This window comes from Canis lupus, chromosome 27 (assembly GCF_011100685.1).
Source record: "Canis lupus familiaris isolate Mischka breed German Shepherd chromosome 27, alternate assembly UU_Cfam_GSD_1.0, whole genome shotgun sequence".
Taxonomy (NCBI): Eukaryota; Metazoa; Chordata; class Mammalia; order Carnivora; family Canidae; genus Canis; species Canis lupus.
Window position 1 is genome coordinate 22,156,046 of NC_049248.1, and position 20,021 is coordinate 22,176,066.

General features: G+C 34.7%; 1 long non-coding RNA gene and 1 pseudogene across 2 annotated transcripts in view; one reads left to right on the forward strand and one right to left on the reverse strand.

Moving 5' to 3' along the window:
- LOC111092848 overlaps window positions 1-20,021 on the forward strand; it is a 176,494-nt gene that overhangs the window by 89,186 nt on the left and 67,287 nt on the right. The gene's annotated exons all lie outside the window — the stretch shown is intronic.
- LOC610523 lies at window positions 11,925-12,444 on the reverse strand (annotated as a pseudogene).

The window sequence follows — 20,021 nt, forward strand, 5'->3', positions numbered from 1 at the left end:
TAACCAGGGAGGAAATTGAAGCAGTCATCAAAAACCTCCCAAGACACAAGAGTCCAGGGCCAGATGGCTTCCCAGGAGAATTTTATCAAACGTTTAAAGAAGAAATCATACCTATTCTCCTAAAGCTGTTTGGAAAGATAGAAAGAGATGGAGTACTTCCAAATTCGTTCTATGAAGCCAGCATCACCTTAATTCCAAAGCCAGACAAAGACCCCGCCAGAAAGGAGAATTACAGACCAATATCCCTGATGAACATGGATGCAAAAATTCTCAACAAGATACTGGCCAATAGGATCCAACAGTACATTAAGAAAATTATTCACCGTGACCAAGTAGGATTTATCCCTGGGACACAAGGCTGGTTCAACACCCGTAAAACAATCAATGTGATTCATCATATCAGCAAGAGAAAAACCAAGAACCATATGATCCTCTCATTGGATGCAGAGAAAGCATTTGACAAAATACAGCATCCATTCCTGATTAAAACTCTTCAGAGTGTAGGGATAGAGGGAACATTCCTCGACATCTTAAAAGCCATCTATGAAAAGCCCACAGCAAATATCATTCTCAATGGGGAAGCACTGGGAGCCTTTCCCCTAAGATCAGGAACAAGACAGGGATGTCCACTCTCACCACTGCTATTCAACATAGTACTGGAAGTCCTAGCCTCAGCAATCAGACAACAAAAAGACATTAAAGGCATTCAAATTGGCAAAGAAGAAGTCAAACTCTCCCTCTTCGCCGATGACATGATACTCTACATAGAAAACCCAAAAGTCTCCACCCCAAGATTGCTAGAACTCATACAGCAATTCGGTAGCGTGGCAGGATACAAAATCAATGCCCAGAAGTCAGTGGCATTTCTATACACTAACAATGAGACTGAAGAAAGAGAAATTAAGGAGTCAATCCCATTTACAATTGCACCCAAAAGCATAAGATACCTAGGAATAAACCTCACCAAAGATGTAAAGGATCTATACCCTCAAAACTATAGAACACTTCTGAAAGAAATTGAGGAAGACACAAAGAGATGGAAAAATATTCCATGCTCATGGATTGGCAGAATTAATATTGTGAAAATGTCAATGTTACCCAGGGCAATATACACGTTTAATGCAATCCCTATCAAAATAGCATGGACTTTCTTCAGAGAGTTAGAACAAATTATTTTAAGATTTGTGTGGAATCAGAAAAGACCCCGAATAGCCAGGGGAATTTTAAAAAAGAAAACCATATCTGGGGGCATCACAATGCCAGATTTCAGGTTGTACTACAAAGCTGTGGTCATCAAGACAGTGTGGTACTGGCACAAAAACAGACACATAGATCAGTGGAACAGAATAGAGAATCCAGAAGTGGACCCTGAACTTTATGGGCAACTAATATTCGATAAAGGAGGAAAGACTATCCATTGGAAGAAAGACAGTCTCTTCAATAAATGGTGCTGGGAAAATTGGACATCCACATGCAGAAGAATGAAACTAGACCACTCTCTTTCACCATACACAAAGATAAACTCAAAATGGATGAAAGATCTAAATGTGAGACAAGATTCCATCAAAATCCTAGAGAAGAACACAGGCAACACCCTTTTTGAACTCGGCCATAGTAACTTCTTGCAAGATACATCCACAAAGGCAAAAGAAACAAAAGCAAAAATGAACTATTGGGACTTCATCAAGATAAGAAGCTTTTGCACAGCAAAGGATACAGTCAACAAAACTCAAAGACAACCTACAGAATGGGAGAAGATATTTGCAAATGACATATCAGATAAAGGGCTAGTTTCCAAGATCTATAAAGAACTTATTAAACTCAACACCAAAGAAACAAACAATCCAATCATGAAATGGGCAAAAGACATGAAGAGAAATCTCACAGAGGAAGACATAGACATGGCCAACATGCATATGAGAAAATGCTCTGCATCACTTGCCATCAGGGAAATACAAATCAAAACTACAATGAGATACCACCTCACACCAGTGAGAATGGGGAAAATTAACAAGGCAGGAAACAACAAATGTTGGAGAGGATGCGGAGAAAAGGGAACCCTCTTACACTGTTGGTGGGAATGTGAACTGGTGCAGCCACTCTGGAAAACTGTGTGGAGGTTCCTCAAACAGTTAAAAATATACCTGCCCTACGACCCAGCAATTGCACTGTTGGGGATTTACCCCAAAGATACAAATGCAATGAAACGCCGGGACACCTGCACCCCGATGTTTCTAGCAGCAATGGCCACGATAGCCAAACTGTGGAAGGAGCCTCGGTGTCCAACGAAAGATGAATGGATAAAGAAGATGTGGTTTATGTATACAATGGAATATTACTCAGCTATTAGAAATGACAAATACCCACCATTTGCTTCAACGTGGATGGAACTGGAGGGTATTATGCTGAGTGAAGTAAGTCAGTCGGAGAAGGACAAACATTATATGTTCTCATTCATTTGGGGAATATAAATAATAGTGAAAGGGAAAATAAGGGAAGGGAGAAGAAATGTGTGGGAAATATCAGAAAGGGAGACAGAACGTAAAGACTGCTAACTCTGGGAAACGAACTACGGGTGGTAGAAGGGGAGGAGGGCGGGGGGTGGGAGTGAATGGGTGACGGGTACTGGGTATTATTCTGTATGTTAGTAAATTGAACACCAATAAAAAAAATAAATTAAAAAAATAAATAAATAAAAAAAAAATAAAAAATAAAAGTGTATATATATATATATATATACACACACATATATATATACAACCTCCACACATATATATACACACACAAATATAATACTTAAAATATAAGTGTTTCTGCAAATGTATTTGTATGTATATTCAGAATATGTTTCTCATCATAAGCTGCTATGAAAAAAGTTTGCAAGATAACTGCTTTAAAGAATAAGAGAATTGAAACTTGCATTCAGAAGCAACTGGGAGAATGCAGTGGGGGAGCCTTGAGAGAGGGGTCAGAGTGTAATGTAAGCATAATTTATTTTTATTCATTTAGTTTTTTTTTTAGTTTTTATTTCTTAATTATTAGGTAAACCTATAAGATTGCCTTGTTTCCTTCCTCACTATTTTTTTTTCTCAAGAGTCATATATCAAATTACACAAAGATACAAAGCTATGTTGCATATTGATCTATTGGTGGAGTCAGTTTCTTGATCTTAAACGTAATGGATGACATTCTTACATAATTTGTGTACTTAATCTTTAAAGAATTTTGGAATTTTAAAATAATTCTTTGGGTGTTCCTTTTTTTTTTTAAGCTCTTATGAGCAGGCTTAATACATATTCATGATATAAAATGGATCCTCTATAATTGTTCCTGCATTACAGATCCCCAAGGCTATATTCATGACAGTTAAAGAGATAAATTTAAAAAGCTTTCATGAGGATTGGCATATTGTTCATATAATGTTAAATATAATTCTAATGACTGGATAGTTCAGTGATTCAGAAATCTGTGCCCATTGTGGTCAGAAGTAAAGATTACATGCTGGATCCTATCCCTACCTCATAGCACATGATATGGTGCTGGACTTGCATAGTGGCAGGCAGACACTCAGCCTGCTGGGGGTTTGTACTCTGATATATCAAGTCTAAAATAATATTTTTCAACCTAGGTGAAAAGAAAAAGTGGGAGATTTTGTCTTAGTGTCATTTTCATTTGATAGTCATCTTTCCTTATATAAAAATTCTCCCATCTCCTCTTCCCTCTCATCTCTCTGACCTTTAATTCATCTGCTTTAGCTCCCTTCTCCTCCTACATCCTCCCCACAAGCTCTCTCACGCTGCTTTCATTGTGGACTGTGGTTGACAGAAACCTCTTCTATCCTACCACTCTTATCTCACCTTTACCTAACTGTACCAGAAAGGCATCATTATCAAGACCATGGGCTTTAAGTTAGACTGACAGGGTTCCAAGTCCAGCACTTTTACTGGCCAGCTGTACAAACTTGGATACCTTATTGTAAGAAATGTAAAAACTGTTATGATGTCTGACATCTACTTTAAGTAGTTCAACCAAAAAAGGGTATATGTATATATGATATATGGTATACATATATATATAGTATAATATATATGCACACATATCTATACTATAAAATTTATATACTTTATAAAGTTTATACTTCATATTATATAGTATATATTCTATACCACATATATTCTGTAGAGAATAGACAAAGAATATAGTACATATTCTATACTGTAGTTTATTAGTGTGTATGTGTAGCTATATTTATATTTGTATTACATATATATTTATATTTATATTTAAAACTCTGGATTTAACTATGGCACTTACTCACTTTGAACACATTTTACTTTTTAGAAATTTTAAAAGACCAGAAACAGAATTTAATACAATTCATTTCAACAAGAATTCCTGAAAACATTCTGTATGCCCCTCATTGTGATAGACACTGGGAATAATTAATTTTGTACAAAATCAATAACAAATTTTGTGTCTATCTATATAAATGTATATATTGTAACTATCATCACCCATCTATCTATGAGCAAAATATAACAGAATGTTAACAACAGGCCAGTGCAAGCAGTTTATACATTTACATTGTGCTATATTTTCAAATGTTCTGGAAGCATGAAGAATTTCTTTCTTTTTTTTTTTTTTTTAAAGATTATTTATTTGAAAGACAGAGCACATGAGGGTGTTCTTGGGGTATGCAGCTGGTCACTTAATTATTCATAGATACAGCCAGTTCTAATTTTAAGAGTTGAAAGTTTACTCACACTGTACTAATTCTTTATTTCCTATAAGCAAGATAATATCCCTCCTGGCGCTCTATCGCCAGCATAGTAAAAAGAACACACATACATCCCCATAACTGATCAATCAACTAAACCTTAGCTTGCTAAATAATAGACAATTAATTTCTTTCAGTTTAAACAGTTTCTTTCAATGAAGTCTTTTAAAAATTGAACATTCAAAAAAATAAAATAAAAATTGAACTTTAAAAAAAAAATTGAACATTCAATTCCCTAGAGAATTATCCTTATTCCCAGAGTGGTGTCTGGTTGTAAGGGAAAGCTCAGGAATTCTCCTGACAATGAGAGTAAAGTGGGTGGCTCATATGCCATCTTTCTCTTTGAGGTAGGATGACTTGTCTGATCTCTCTCTGGACTAACATCCCCTGATATGATTTACTTAGGCACCTCTGAAGTACCTAAAAGTTTTTATGATTGCTCTGAGAGAAATTCTTATTTCCTGTAGCCACAGGACTGCTATTTCTGAAAACCCAACCCAATGTTTGAAGAACAGACTCTAAGATATCCCCCAATTATTTCTACTTCCTAGTATTCATGATGTTTAGTCATCCCCTCCTCTTGAATGTGATTGTGGCTTGCTGCTAACCAATAAAATATGACAAAGGTAATAGGATACCATTTCCGCAGATATATGAGATTATAACATCCATATTACCAGCAGATTTTCCATATTGACTTTCTACCTTGCTGGCTTTGATAAAGCCACTGCATGGAGAGGACCACATGGCAAGAAACTGAGGTCAGTGTCTGGCCAACAGCTTGCAAGGAGCTAAGGAACTGGATTGTACAAACAGGTATATTTGTTTGGAAGGGGATTCTTCTCCCTAGCCAACCTGAGAGGAGATGCCAGCTCTGGCTGACCCCTCACTGCAGTCTTGAGTGAAACCCTGAAGTGGGATATTCAGCTATGCTGTGACTGAATTCCTGACCCACAGAAACTGTGGGATAATGGATATGTGTTTATTTGTGCTTCTAAATTTGTAGTGATTTGTTATGTAGCAATATACGCCTAATACATAACTTTTCTCACAAATTGGCAACTAAGGAAGCTGATAGATTATGAGTTCCCAAACTGCTGCACTTGATCAATGACACTTATTTATTCTGAACACATTCCTTTTTGAGAACTTTTAAAAGGCCAGAAATGGAATTTATCAATTCAGTTCAAGCAAAGTCTACTAAATATAATTTAATAAGTGCTCCTAAAAATGTTCTTTCACTGTCATAGGCACTGGGAATAAAAAAGTAAATATAATGTAGTCCTCAATTCAAGGGGTATAGCTCTGTGGAAGAAGACAGATTTATAGGATTCTACCAAAGGGCATGGAATTTAGACTGAATTTTTATATATATTTAAAGCACCATGTGATGGTTAATTTTAGTGTGTTGGTTGTGCCACATGCCAAATATTTGGGTCAAACATTATTCTGGATGTTTCTGTTAATTTTTTTTCTTGATAAGATTAATATTTAAATCAGTGAACTTTAAAAAAAAAAAGATTTTATTTATTTATTTTAGAGAAAGAGCACATGCGTAAGGATGAGTAGGGGAAAGAGCAGCACATGTAAGAGGGAAGGGGAAAGAACCTGAAGCAGATTCTATGCTGAGTGCAGAGTTCATATGGAGCTTGATCTCCGCCCTGACATCATGACCTGAGCCCAAAACGAGAGTCAGTTGCTTAATGGACTGAGCCACCTAGGAGCCACTAATTCAGTGAACTTTGAAAAAAGCAGATTGCCCTCTGTAATGTGGGTGGGCCTCATCCAATCAGTTAAAGGCTTAAAACAAAGACTAAACTCTCCCAAGCAAAAAAGGAATTCTGCTAGTACGTGACCTTTGGACTTGAATTGCAACATTGGCTTTTCCTTGGGATCTTGTTGTCACATGAACTAATTCCTTAAAAAAATTCCCTCTCTGTATGTGTACACAGATATGTCTATATCTACATATACATGTGGCTCTGTTTCTCTAGAGAGCCCTAATTAATACATACCCTATACCATCACACTGTTTTAAATTTTAAACTTTAAGATGATTAATTTCATATTCAACCATGAATCATCACTTACAACATACTTCACATCTGTTATTTGGTTTCTTCTTTGATGGCCTCACTGGATTGTAAGTTGTTTGAGGACACGTGGGTGTTTTTTCATTTGTGTACTCTTAAACTGTCTAGCATTGAGTTGAACTACTTATTAGCCATGTAACTTTGAGCAAATCACCTTCAATTTTCTCATTTGTAAAATGTGAATAGTAAACTACCACTTTGTAAAATTTCTGTTAGGGTTGATTGAGATAAGACTACAGAAAATTTAGTATAATGCTAGATACTTTAATAAGCACTCAATAAATCTTTTTTTTGTATTATTGTTATTATCTTTACTAACAGAATAGTTGGTACTCAAGGAATATTCATTAAACACAGATTTACTTATCTATTTATATTTTTTTATTAAACACAAATTTAAAATGACAGCACAGATAGAAGTTATACCCAAGATGAAAATTAATAACACTGTATAGAAGTTTTAACTCAACGCATTTGAGAGACATGGGTACTTACAGAAACCACCTTCACTATTACAAAACACGATTTTAAGGCACATTTCATATGCAAGATGAACTGTAGAATAAATAATTTTCCCAGGTGTTACCAGTTATGTACCCCACATTTAATTTTGCATAAGTTCTAAAGAGTTTTGGTGCTGGTTTGGTTTGTTCTTATCAATTACAAAGAATTTTCCTAAACTCTGCATTTAGGAATAGATTCAGGTATTCTGAACTGGAAATTATGCAGAAGAAAATGGGAGTGTGGTAGGATTAGGAGGTTATAGTTAAATCCAAACAGGCTAGGACTCGTTTTTCATAATTTTTCCCTTTGTATTTTTATTAATGAGGGACAAATGTTTTTGAGTTAAATTATGTAGTTCATCACTGGAAGAAACAATGCAAAATTAGTCTTTAGATAATTGTCTTTTGTATTTAAAGGAAAAAAAGTAAGAAAGCAGTTGGTTACATTTTTATTCAACTTTCTTATTAGTGTGAAAATTTCAGCTTGTCAGACAATGTTATATAAAGCAGCAAAGCCTGTATAATTTTCTATTTTTTAAAAATTTGCAAACTCAAAAATGATCATGGGGAAAACAGTGGCCTAACCTCTCAATGCGGATTTAATAATAGTGTACTCTACTCAGGTCTCTTATTGGTAAGATTCCATTGCTTAAAAACAACAGTGTGGTTCAGGACACCTACTGGAATACTAAAGATTTGATTAGTTACAATTAAATAATACTGGTTCAAGCATTTTCTTTCTTTTAGTTTTTGGATTTTTTTCATTATGTTTAACATCAACATCAGTGAATCTGCCATGGTACAAGCAATCTATTAAAAAACAGGGAACAAGCTATCTGTATGGGATTACAAGGGAATTCACATGGTATATCAAACTCTCTATCAAGTTCATAATTCTATTTTGCCAAAAATTTATGTTAAATATGTGTCAAACTTTAGGGAAAATTATCAATCCTTTATTTTGGTTACATGTAAACCACCCCAAACTTAATTTTTAACTGATTATCTCATTTCAAACATTGTCTTCTAACTATAAATGATTGTATGTCTCTAGTCATCTAAAAAGATTATTGAGTCCTTGTCATGTGCAAGATAGTCCTGAGCCTTTACGTGGCTCACATTTCTAGTGAAGGAGGTCAGGTGAAGTAAAATAGCAGCAATCCAACATAGTTAACCTTTTGAGAGTTCATAGTACGAATAGCTCACCTTTAGATAGTTGGGCAAAGAGCTGTTTTATAAAGGAGGTGAGAGGTACAGAACAATAAATTGTTAGAAATAGAAGGGCATATATTTATCAATTTTTATTTCACAGATGAGGAGATTGAGGCCAGGAAGAATAAAGTCTTGTCTGAAGTCATATTATAAAAGTATGACAGCACTGAGATTAGAATTCAGTGTCCATAACTCCTTGTCTAATAGGCTTTTTAAAAATAGGAGCTTTATGGAGGCATTCACATACATAGATTTACACTCTTAAAGTGTACAGTTTTTTAAAAAAATTATAACAAATAGAATTATGCAACTGTTATCTAATTTAAAACACTTTTCTTGCTCCAGAAAGACTATAAGCCCTCACTTTCCATTTTTCCCACCTTGCAGACTTCTGGCAGTGACTAATTTTTTTCTTTCTCTGTGCATTTGCCTATTCTGTACATTTCATATAAATAGAGCCATAAATATATGGCCTTTTGCTTACTTATCATAATGTTTTATGTTTTTAAAGGTTTTATTTATTTATTCTTTATATATATATATATATATATATATATATATATATATATATATAGAGAGAGAGAGAGAGAGAGAGAGAGAGAGAGGCAGAGACACAGGCAGAGGGAGAAGCAGGCTTCATGCCAGGAGTCTGACGCGGGACTCAATCCCGGGACCCGAAGATTGCGCCCTGGGTCAAAGGCAGGCGCCAAACTGCTGAGCCACCCAGGGATCCCCTTATCATTATGTTTTAGAGTCTCATCCATGTTGTGTCATGAATTGGTAATTTAATTTTTTATTGTTGAATAATATTCCAGTATATAGAAGCACCACATTTTGTTTATCCATTCATTAGTTGATGGACGTTTAAGCTGTTTCTGTGTTTTGTATACTGTGAATAATGCTGCTATAGATATTTATGTACAAGTTTGTATAGACATATATTTTCAATTCTCTTGGGTATATACTTGAAGTGGAATTGCTAGGTTACATGATAACTCTAAGTTGTCTGTTCAAGGACTGACAGACTGTTTTCCAAATCAGCCGCACCACTCTGTGTTCCTACCAGCAATGTGTAAGGGTGTCAGTTTCTCCTCATATTCATCAACATGTTTTAATTTTAGCCATCCTAGTGGGTGTGAAGTGCTATCTTATTGTGGCTTTGTTTTTTATTTCCTTAATGAATAATGAGGTTGAGCATCTTTTTATGTGCTTTATACCCACTTCTATATGTTATTTGGAGAAATGATTATTCAATCTCCCCTCCATTTTTAAATTGTTTTTATTTTTTATTATAGTTTTTAGTTAAGAATTGAGTTTAGGGGTCTTTATATATTGTGGATACAAGTCCTTTTCACAGAAATATGACTTGCAAACATTTTATCCCATTCTGTGTATTGTCTTTTCACTTTCTTGTTGGTGTTCTTTGAAGAAGATAGGTTTTTAATTTTGACCAAGTCCAACTAATTTATTTTTTCTTTACTTTGGTGTTAATATCTAAGAAACTGTTGCCTAATTCAGGTCAGAATTTTTTTTTTTTACAATCTTTTAAATTAAAAGGTCGGAAAGATTTATTATGCTTTCTTCAAGAATTTTATAGTTCTAAGTGTTACTTTTAGGTCTGTAATCTATTTGTACTTAATTTTTGCATGTGGTGTGAGATAGGGACCAACTTCATTGTTTTGGATGTAGATTCCACTTGTCTCAGTACCATTTGTTGAAAAGAATGTTGTTTCCCCATTGAATTGTCTTGGCACCCTTGTCAAAAATCAATTGACCATAAATATGAAGGTTGATTTCTAGATTCTCAATTCTCTACTATTGAGCTATATATCTATCCTTGTTGTCAGTATCACACCACTTTGATTACTGTGGCTTTATATTGAGTTTTGCAAAGTGCAGAGTCTTCCATTTTCATTGTTCTCTGTAAGATGTTTTTGACTATTTGAAGAGTATTGCTATTTTAATCAGTACTAAGTCTTCAAACCCACAAACATGGTATATTTATTAGGTCAAATAGTTGTGTGAGTTTTCTTTAGGATTATTTATATACAAGATCATGTCATCTGCAAATAGAGGTAATTTTACTTCTTTTCCAATCTGGATACATTGTATTTCTTTATATTGTCTAATTTCCCTTTCTAGAACTACAATATAATGCTAAGTAGAAATATCAAGAGGTCACAGCCTCTACCTATTTCTGATATTAAGGGGAAAACCATCATTCACCATTAAATCTGATGTTGATTATGGGTTTTTCATAGATGGTCTTTGTCAGACAGAGCTTTCTCCTATTCCTATTTTGTTGAGTGTTTTTATCATGAAAAGTTGTTGGATTTTGTCATGCTTTTTCCGTATCTTTTGGCATGATCTTATGTTTTCCCTCCTTTATTCTCTTAAGAAGATAAATTATATACTTTATTATTTTATGTTAATTGAACCTTGAATTCTTTGGATAAGTCTCAGTTGGTCATGGTGTATAATCCTTTTTAAATGTTTCTGGGTTTTGTTTGATAGCATTTTGCAGAGGATTTTTGTATGTGTATTCATTCATAAGGGATATTGGTCTATAGTTTTTTTGTGACATGCATTTGTGGTTTTAGTATCAGGGTAACACTGCCTTCATAGAATAAATTGGAGAGTATTCTCACATTTATATATTTCAGAAGAGTTTCTGAAGAATTGGTATTAATTTTTCTTTAAACATTTGATAATATTTGCCAGTGAAGCCATCTGTGTGCTCTACTTTGAAGGAAGTTTTTGGTTATGTGTTTATTATCTTAACTTCTTATAGGTCTATCCAGATTTTCTGTTTCTATTTGAGTCAGTTTCAGCAGTTTGTCTCTTCATAGAAATTTGGCCATTTCATCTAGGGTATCTAATTTATTTACACTCAATTGTTCATAGTATTCTCTTATAATCATTTTAATTTCTGTCAGGATTAGTGATGCATCTCCCCCCCGCCCCCCCACCAATTTTAGTAATTTAAATCTTCTCTCTTTTTATCTTGGCCAGTTTTTTTTTTTTTTCAAAATAGTTTTTATTATTATAAAAATGTAAAAATCCAGCAAAACCAGAAATACCGGATATATTTTCCTGGGCTTTCACATTTGTTGATTTTTATTCGCAATCTCTTTTTCAGCACAATTTACAACCTCAACCCATTTGCAGTCTGATTATACAAGTGCTAAGTGGCAGAAAGGTCTAGAATAAATAGATCAAAAAAGAGACCAACGCTGTGAAACTAAGTTGCATGAAACAGGTCTATGAGGGTGGAGGAAAGTGTCTGAGAAATAAAACAGAGTAAGACAAAGCAACTGGAAGGTTTTAGCTAAAGTTCTTTCAATCATCTTTGTCTTTTGCTCCATGTATAAGGATGCACGTGAACTCAATGTAATTGAAATTCCCCTTCTTGTCGATAGGTGCTTCCCTGTACAGCTCATTCACCTCCTCATCCGTAAACCGGTCTCCCATGGTTGTCAACAGCTCTCTCGGGTAATCTTCCTGGATGGTGCCAGTTGCTTCTTCATCAAAGCAAGCAAAAGCATTTCTGATGACATCTTCCAGATCTGTGCCATTTAACTTCTCACCAAACATCGTGAGGAACATGGTGAAATTAATGGGCTCTGGAGCCTCATTCATCATGGCCTCAAGGTATGCATCGGTTGGATTCTTCCCTAGAGAAGCAAGCATATCATGCAAATCTTCCTTATCAATGAAATCATCTCTGTTCTGATCAATCATCTTGAAGGCCTCTTTGAACTCCCGAATCTGTGACTGGTCAAACATAGCAAATACATTGGATGTTGCATGCTGGGGGGCGCTTCTTGGTGGTCTTGGTCTTTGCCTTTTTGCTCGACATGGTGGCTGCTTAACTCGATGCGCGACACCAGAGCCCCGCTGCCCACGTGGGACGATGAGGGGCCCATCTTGGACAGTTTAATTAAAGGTTTGTGAATGCATTTATTTCCTCAAAGAACCAACACTTGGTTTTGTTGTTTTTTTCCTATTACTTTTGTATTTTCTATTTCCACTAGACTTTATTATTTCCTTTCTTCTACTTGCTTTGGATTTAGTTTGTCATTTTGTTTTGTTTTAGATTTTTAAGGTGGATGGTTAAAGCATTTATTTGTATTCTCTTTTATTTTTTAAAAGATTTTATTTATTTATTTGAGAAAGAGAGTGAGAAAGCATGGCAGGGAGGGGCAGAGGTGCAAGCAGACTCCCCACAGAGCATGGAACCTGATGCAGAGCTCAATCTCAGGACCCTGAGGTCATGACCTGAGCCAAAGTCAGATGCTTAAACAATTGACCACCCAGGTGCCCCAGTATCCTCTTTTATTTTTTAATATAGGGGCTTATAGCTATAAATTTCCCTTTAGGTACTGTTTTAGCTGCATCCCCTAAGTGTTTATATGTTGTCTTTTTGGTACATGTACCTACCTTATTGTATTTTCTAATTTTCCTTGTGATTTCTTTTTTCATCCATAGTTTTATTTATAAATGTATTAATTTTACATATTTATGAATTCCTAAAATTTCCTTCTGTTACTGATTTCTAATTTAATTCCATGTGGTTAGTATATATTTTGTATACTTCCACTCTTTTAAGTTTGCTGAGATTTCTTTTATGGCCTATGGTGGTCAATTTTGGAAACTGTTCCAAAGGCACTTGAGAAATGTGTGTAACTTACTAACAACAAACGAAGTGTTTATGGATGTTTCTTTAGGTCCAGTTGGTTGATAGTGTTTACAAGTTATCTATTTCCTTGTTGATCATCTGACTGATATTCCATGATGGGTATTGAATTCTCTAACTCTTATTGTCAAATTATCCATTTCTTACTTTGGTTTTGTCAGTTTTGCTTCATGTGGTTTTGGGGCGCTGTTGTTAGGTACATTTATGCCTATGAGTACTTTATCTTCTTGAATGACAGACCACTTTATTATTAAAAATGTCCTTCTTTGTTTCTAGTACAACTTTTGCCTTAAAATTGATTTTTTATATTAGTATAGCCACTCCAGCTATTTTTGGTTATTACTTTTATGATACAACTTTTTGTACCTTTTGCTTTGCATGTCTCTTGCAGAGAGTTGTAGTTGGACTTTTTAAAATTCATTCTGCCCCACTCTGGAAAAGCAGTATAGAGGTTACTTAAATGGTTAAAAATAAAACTACCCTATAATTCAGCAATTGCACTACTAGATAGTTACCCAAAGGATAAAAAATACTGATTCAAAGGGAAACATGCACCCTGATGTTTATAGCAGCATTACCAACAATAGCCAAATTATGGAAAGAAGCCAAATGTCTGTCAACTGATTAATGGATTTAAAAAGAAGTGATATATACACACACAATGGAATATTACTCAGCCAAAAAAAGAATGAAATCTTGCCATTTAAAATGACATGGGTGAACTAGAGTATATTATGCTAACCAAAATAAGTGAATCAGAAAAAGACAAATCCCACATGATTTCACCCATATGTGGAATTTAAGAAATAAAACAGATGAACGTAGGGGGAAGCAAAGAGAGAGACAAACCATGAAACAGACTTTTACCTATAGGGAACAAACTGAAAATTACTGGAGGGAAGGTGGGCAGGGAGATGGGTATTAAGTGGGTGATGTAAAACTTATCAGGAGTGCACTTGTGATGAGCAGTGGGTGTTCTATATAAGTGATGAATCACGAGGTCCTATACCTGAAACTAATATTACACTGTGTCTTAACTAACTGGAATTTAAGTAAAAACTTGGAAAAAAAATAAATACAGTGACACAGCCACAAATGAATACAAGTAAAACTAGGGAAATCTGAAGACCAATGGATCACACCAATATCAAATTCCTGATTGCAATGTGCTCTATAATTTTGTAAGATATTACCATTAAGGGAAACTGGATAAAGTGCATTCAGGATCTTGCTGTGTAATTTCTTAAAGATGCATGTGAATTTACAGTTATATCAACAATTAAAATTAAAATAATAATATAAATAGGCTCCTGGGTGGCTCAGTTGATTAAGCATCTGGCTTCAGCTCATCATGATCTCTGTGTCCTGGGATTGAGTCCCACATTGGATCTCTGCACTTAGCAAGGAGTCTGCTTCTCCCTCTGCCTCTCTCCCCTGCTCATGCGTGTTCTGTCTCTCTCACTCTTTGAAATAAATGCAGTCTTTAAAAAATAATAAAAAAATTTAAACTTATGATGTTCCCACAAGTATACCTAAGATCATTATCTTTTATTACAAATTCAAAGAATAAATAAATTCATAAAGATCAAGATTTGCAACAACTGTCAACCACAAGATATTGCTTTGCTTTTCAAGTTAATGGTTTCTAATATTGAGTAGCACCTTTGTCCCATGGAGATAGTGTATGTGTGAGCCTTGCCTATAGAAAAAAAAAAAGAAAAGAAAAATGCTTAGGAAAGTCATCCAAATAAAGTTATCTGCCTTCTGAGAATTTCAGAGATAAACGAGAACCTTAATTCACTAAATGAGAAAGTACAGTCTGTATATATGAATAAACAAGCCATAATTGTCAATACCATTAATAAAGTATACACTGACTCTGCACCAATTTTAATGCAAAAGTTGATAACCAGGGCAGCCTGGGTGGCTTAGCGGTTTAGTGCTGCCTTCAGCCCAGGTCCTGATCCTGGAAACCCTGGATTGAGTCCCATATTGGGCTCCCTGCATGGAGCCTATTTCTTCCTCTGCCTGTGTCTCTGCCTCTCTGTCTCTGTGTCTCTCATGAATAAATAAATAGAATCTTTTCTTTAAAAAAAAGCTGATAACCAAACAGAGTATTTCAAACCTCGATATTTGCCAACTCATAATAATCTTTTGGAGCCTGTGAAAAATACAGAATTCTAGTCAAGACTCAAAATTTCTGAATTGGAATTTCTCAGGATGAGGCTAGTAAACTACATTTATATAAAATTTCTATGTACTATTGCCATATAACAGAAACTTCAGAACCACTCATGTAACTATTTGGAATTGTCTCTGTTAACTATCACAATTTATAAAATTAATCCAACTCATATATATTTCACATTTAAAATTGTAAAATCCATTTATTATTTTTTAAAGTTTTATTTATTTATTCATGAGAGACACAGAGAGAGGCAGAGATATAGGGGGAGAATGAGCTGGATGCAACCCTGGGATCATGCCTTGAGCCTGAGGCAGACACTCAACTGCTGAGCCATCCAGCCATCCCTCCATTCCCCTTTAATCTGATAGGTTGTTTTGTGTCTAACTGGGCTTAGATAAGTACCTGTGTAGCTAAGGGACGCCATTAAAACTATTGTGATGTTTAGACCCTAGGTGAGCTTAAAAAAATTCAAGGGGCAATAGAGTTTGAAAAAAAAAAAAATTCATTGATTGCTTTTCATCTTTCTGAAAAAACTTTTGTTTCATTTATATTAGTACAAAATAACTTATGCATGTAAAAAAATTGTTATGTATGAGATAGAGGACTCATCATTTCGTTCTTAGCAATGTCTGGCTCAAGATAAATATCTGTCATCTATCTATATCTATCTATCTATCTATCTATCTATCTATCTATCTATCTACCTATCTATCATCTATCATCTATTTATCTAACAAGTAAAACTCTTTCTGCCAATCTTGAACACTTTTTGTTGGAGTGTTTAGCCCATTTACAGTTAAAGTAATTATTAATAAGGTAAGATCCCTTGTATACTCTAGGGAGTACTAATGTACTAACCTTTTCCCAGGTTTTGACTTTGCAAATATTTGCAGTCTGTCATTTGCTAACTTTGTTTCATTGAACAGAAGTCCTTAATGTTGGTGTAGTCAAATCCATTTAGTTTTAACCTTATGATTTGTACATTTTAAAGTTTTTTTCCTTGCCTAATTTATAAAAATATTCTCCTAGGTCATTATGACAGGTAAAATAATAGTCCTCCAAAGATGTCCATGTCCTAATCCCTGGATCATGTTAATGTTACCTTGTGTGATGGAAAGGACTTTGCATATATAATTAAGATTTAGGTCCTTGAAATGGGGGAGATTATTCTGATTTATCCAAAAGAGCCTAATGTAATCATATGAATCTTTTATTTTATTTTATTTTATTTTATTTTATTTTAATTAAATTTTATTTTATTTTGTATATGTTTTTATTGGAGTTCGATTTGCCAACATATAGTATACCACCCAGTGCTCATTCCGTCAAATGCCCCCCCTCAGTGCCCATCACCCAGTCACCCCAACCCCCCGCCCACCTCCCTTTTCACTACCCCTTGTTCATTTCCCAGAGTTAGGAGTCTCTCATGTTCCATCACCCTCACTGATATTTCCCACTTATTTTCTCTCCCTTCCCCTTTATTCCCTTTTACTGTTTTTTATATTCCCCAAATAAATGAGACCATATAATGTTTGTCCTCCAATTGACTTACTTCACTCAGCATAATACCCTCTAGTTCTATCTATGTTGAAGCAAATGGTAGATATTTGTTATTTCTAATGGCTGAGTAATATTCCATTGTATACATATACCACATCTTCTTTATCTATTCATCTTTCAGTGGACACCGAGGCTCCTTCCACAGATTGACTATTGTGGACATTGCTGCTATTAACATTGGGGTGCATGTGTCCTGCCATTTCATGTGAATCCTTTATTGTAGAGAGCTGTTCTTGGCTGTAGTTTGTTAGGGAGAAAGAGATGTGAAAACAGAGGCAGGGTAAGGGAAATGTTACATTGCTGGCTTTGAAAAGATAGTTGAAGATGGGTTGCCTCTAGAAGCTGGGAAAGACAACATAAATGATTTTTCCCTAGAGCTGCTAGAAATGGATGCAACCTTGCCGAAACCTTAACATAAGAGCTATCATGGACTTCTGATCCATAGTGCCATAAGAAAATAAATATGTATCGTTTAAATTATTAAGTTTGTAGTTATTTGTTACAGCAGCAATAGGAAAAAGTAATACAGGGGATCCCTGGGTGGCGCAGTGGTTTGGCGCCTGCCTTTGGCCCAAGGTGCAATCCTGGAGACCTGGAGACCCGGGATCGAATCCCACGTCGGGCTCCCTGCATGGAGCCTGCTTTTCTTCTGCCTGTGTCTCTGCCTCTCTCTCTGCCTCTCTCTCTCTCTCTCTCTGTGACTATCATAAATAAATAAAGAAAAAAAAAGTAATACATCATAGAGAGATTTTCCTATACTTTATTCTGTTGGCTTCTTACTTTTACCTGCTCACTTAGATATTTAATTCACTTGGAATTCTGTTTTCATGTGATGCAATGTAGTTTAATTTTATTTTTCTCTAAATGGCAAACCTGTTTTTCCAATATCATTTACAACCTAGCTTTTCTTATCACTGGTATTATCACCTTAATCACATTTCAAATTCCCATATATTCCTGTGTCTATTTCTATGTTTTGTGTTCATTTTTACTGTTGTATTTTTGCTGTAAATTACCATATTATTTTTGTTATGGATTTGTGGTCATATCTGTTTTAATATCTTGTGGGGAAATTTTTAACATCTTATTTGATTTTTTTAAAAGTTGAATCAGCTAATCATAAAATTTTAATCCATATTAAAATATAGAATTTGTTGAATTCTTAAGCAAGAGAATTTCTATAAAAAACATTCTATAGGTATGATTTTAGGTAGATTTATTTGAGGGGAATTGAAAATTTTACTCTGTTAAGTCATTTAATTCATGAACATGGTATATCTCTTCATTTATTTAAATCATTTGTGAAATTTAATAACTCTGTGGAGAAGTATTTGTCAAATTTTTCTCTTTATGCCAGTTTTCTTGTGTGCTGTGGTATCTTAGATCTCTCATCCTAATTTGTCTTATTATATTTTAATTTGAACATAGCAGGAGATACCACAGGACCATCTTTTATCTCACTCCCTTCCCTTTTAAGAAAAAACTCAGTTATTTGTTGTCACATATAAAAAAATCAATTCCCAGTTACAAACGTATTGACTAATAGTTTCAGATTCACATGTTTCATAGATGAGCTGAGACAAAGATCTACATTAAGGAATTTATTAACATTGCTTGGTAGACACTTCTGTTCAGCTTAATTTTCTTTTCTGCCCTTGACTGATTGATCTCAGGAGAAACCTTCAATATAATCTCTCTATATATACAAATTCTTGCTTCTTACAGCAATGCTATTGTCTTTGCTTCTCCTACAATAAGTTTTCTATACATGTCACTGAACTTTATCTTCACATTGAGAATGATCATTTTATGAAGAATGACTTAGATTTGAGCAAACCATAAACCCTCTTAAGGATCCAATTTCGTTAGAAGGGTGAGAGTCCTATAAATAATAAATGTTCAGAATTTTTATCTTTCCCATTTGTGATTTATGCTGTCAACTGTTGAATGAGATGTTCTTTTTTTTTCCAAAATCTCCTTTACATTTCCTTCTGTCTAAGCCTAACCATACTTACTTTTTGTGCTATATAATTTAATAAGAAATGATATATATATACTATAGTGTAAAATAATAAATCATGTTTGAGGCCTGACTCTGCCAGTTGCTAGTTATGAGCCATAAGACTGTGTTCATATCCTTGCATCCTCTCAGTTTTCTATTTATAAAGTAGGGTTGGTAAAAGAATATGCTTTATAGAGTTCTTTCAATAATTAAATAATGCTTATAAAGCTCTCAATATATTTGTGGCATTTGATAAATACTCAATAATTGTTATTGATTACATTACTATTATTTATCATCTTTAGGTATATTATTCTGACCTCTTCTTCTGTTCTAGGTACAGAGTTTCATCTAACAACTAGAGTTTCTTATAACTCTAGGTAAAGAGGCTGTGAAAAATGTACACAGAATTCCCCTTTTCTAATATTGGAGCATCTAGGAATGGTAGGAGAGTAGGGACTCTATTAAAATTTTAGGGAAACCTATCTATTCACCCCTCCTCAATCTGGTGAGAAATTCAAAACTTCAAGACTCCTTTGGGGGTAGCAGCAAAATTGCTGTAGTGGAGTTTCCCAACCAATAATCATATCCAATAACTTGAGGAAATCCTGAGAAGCTATGCCCAATAGATGGTCCAATTATTAGTGAGAGAGGAAGAGACACATGTAAGTCTAAAGCCAGAAGAGATATTCTATTAGTAACAAATAAGTTGTCACTTGTCCAAATTTGCACATAGCATCTAGTCCTCTGACTTCTAATCTGGCTCTATTCCACTCAATCATGCTTTTTCTCCCCATCCTCCACCCCACCCCCCATCTGTGATAATGAATCTCACAGGAAAAATCCTCATTTATCTCTCTCACTACTTAAATATTTCTGGAAGATGAGATTTGGGACCAAAGAATGAAATTATGAGGTTGGCTCCAATTAGTTAGCGATGACAATGGGGGTTCAGTATTGGGGGCCAGCATCTTCACCTGGATAAATAGG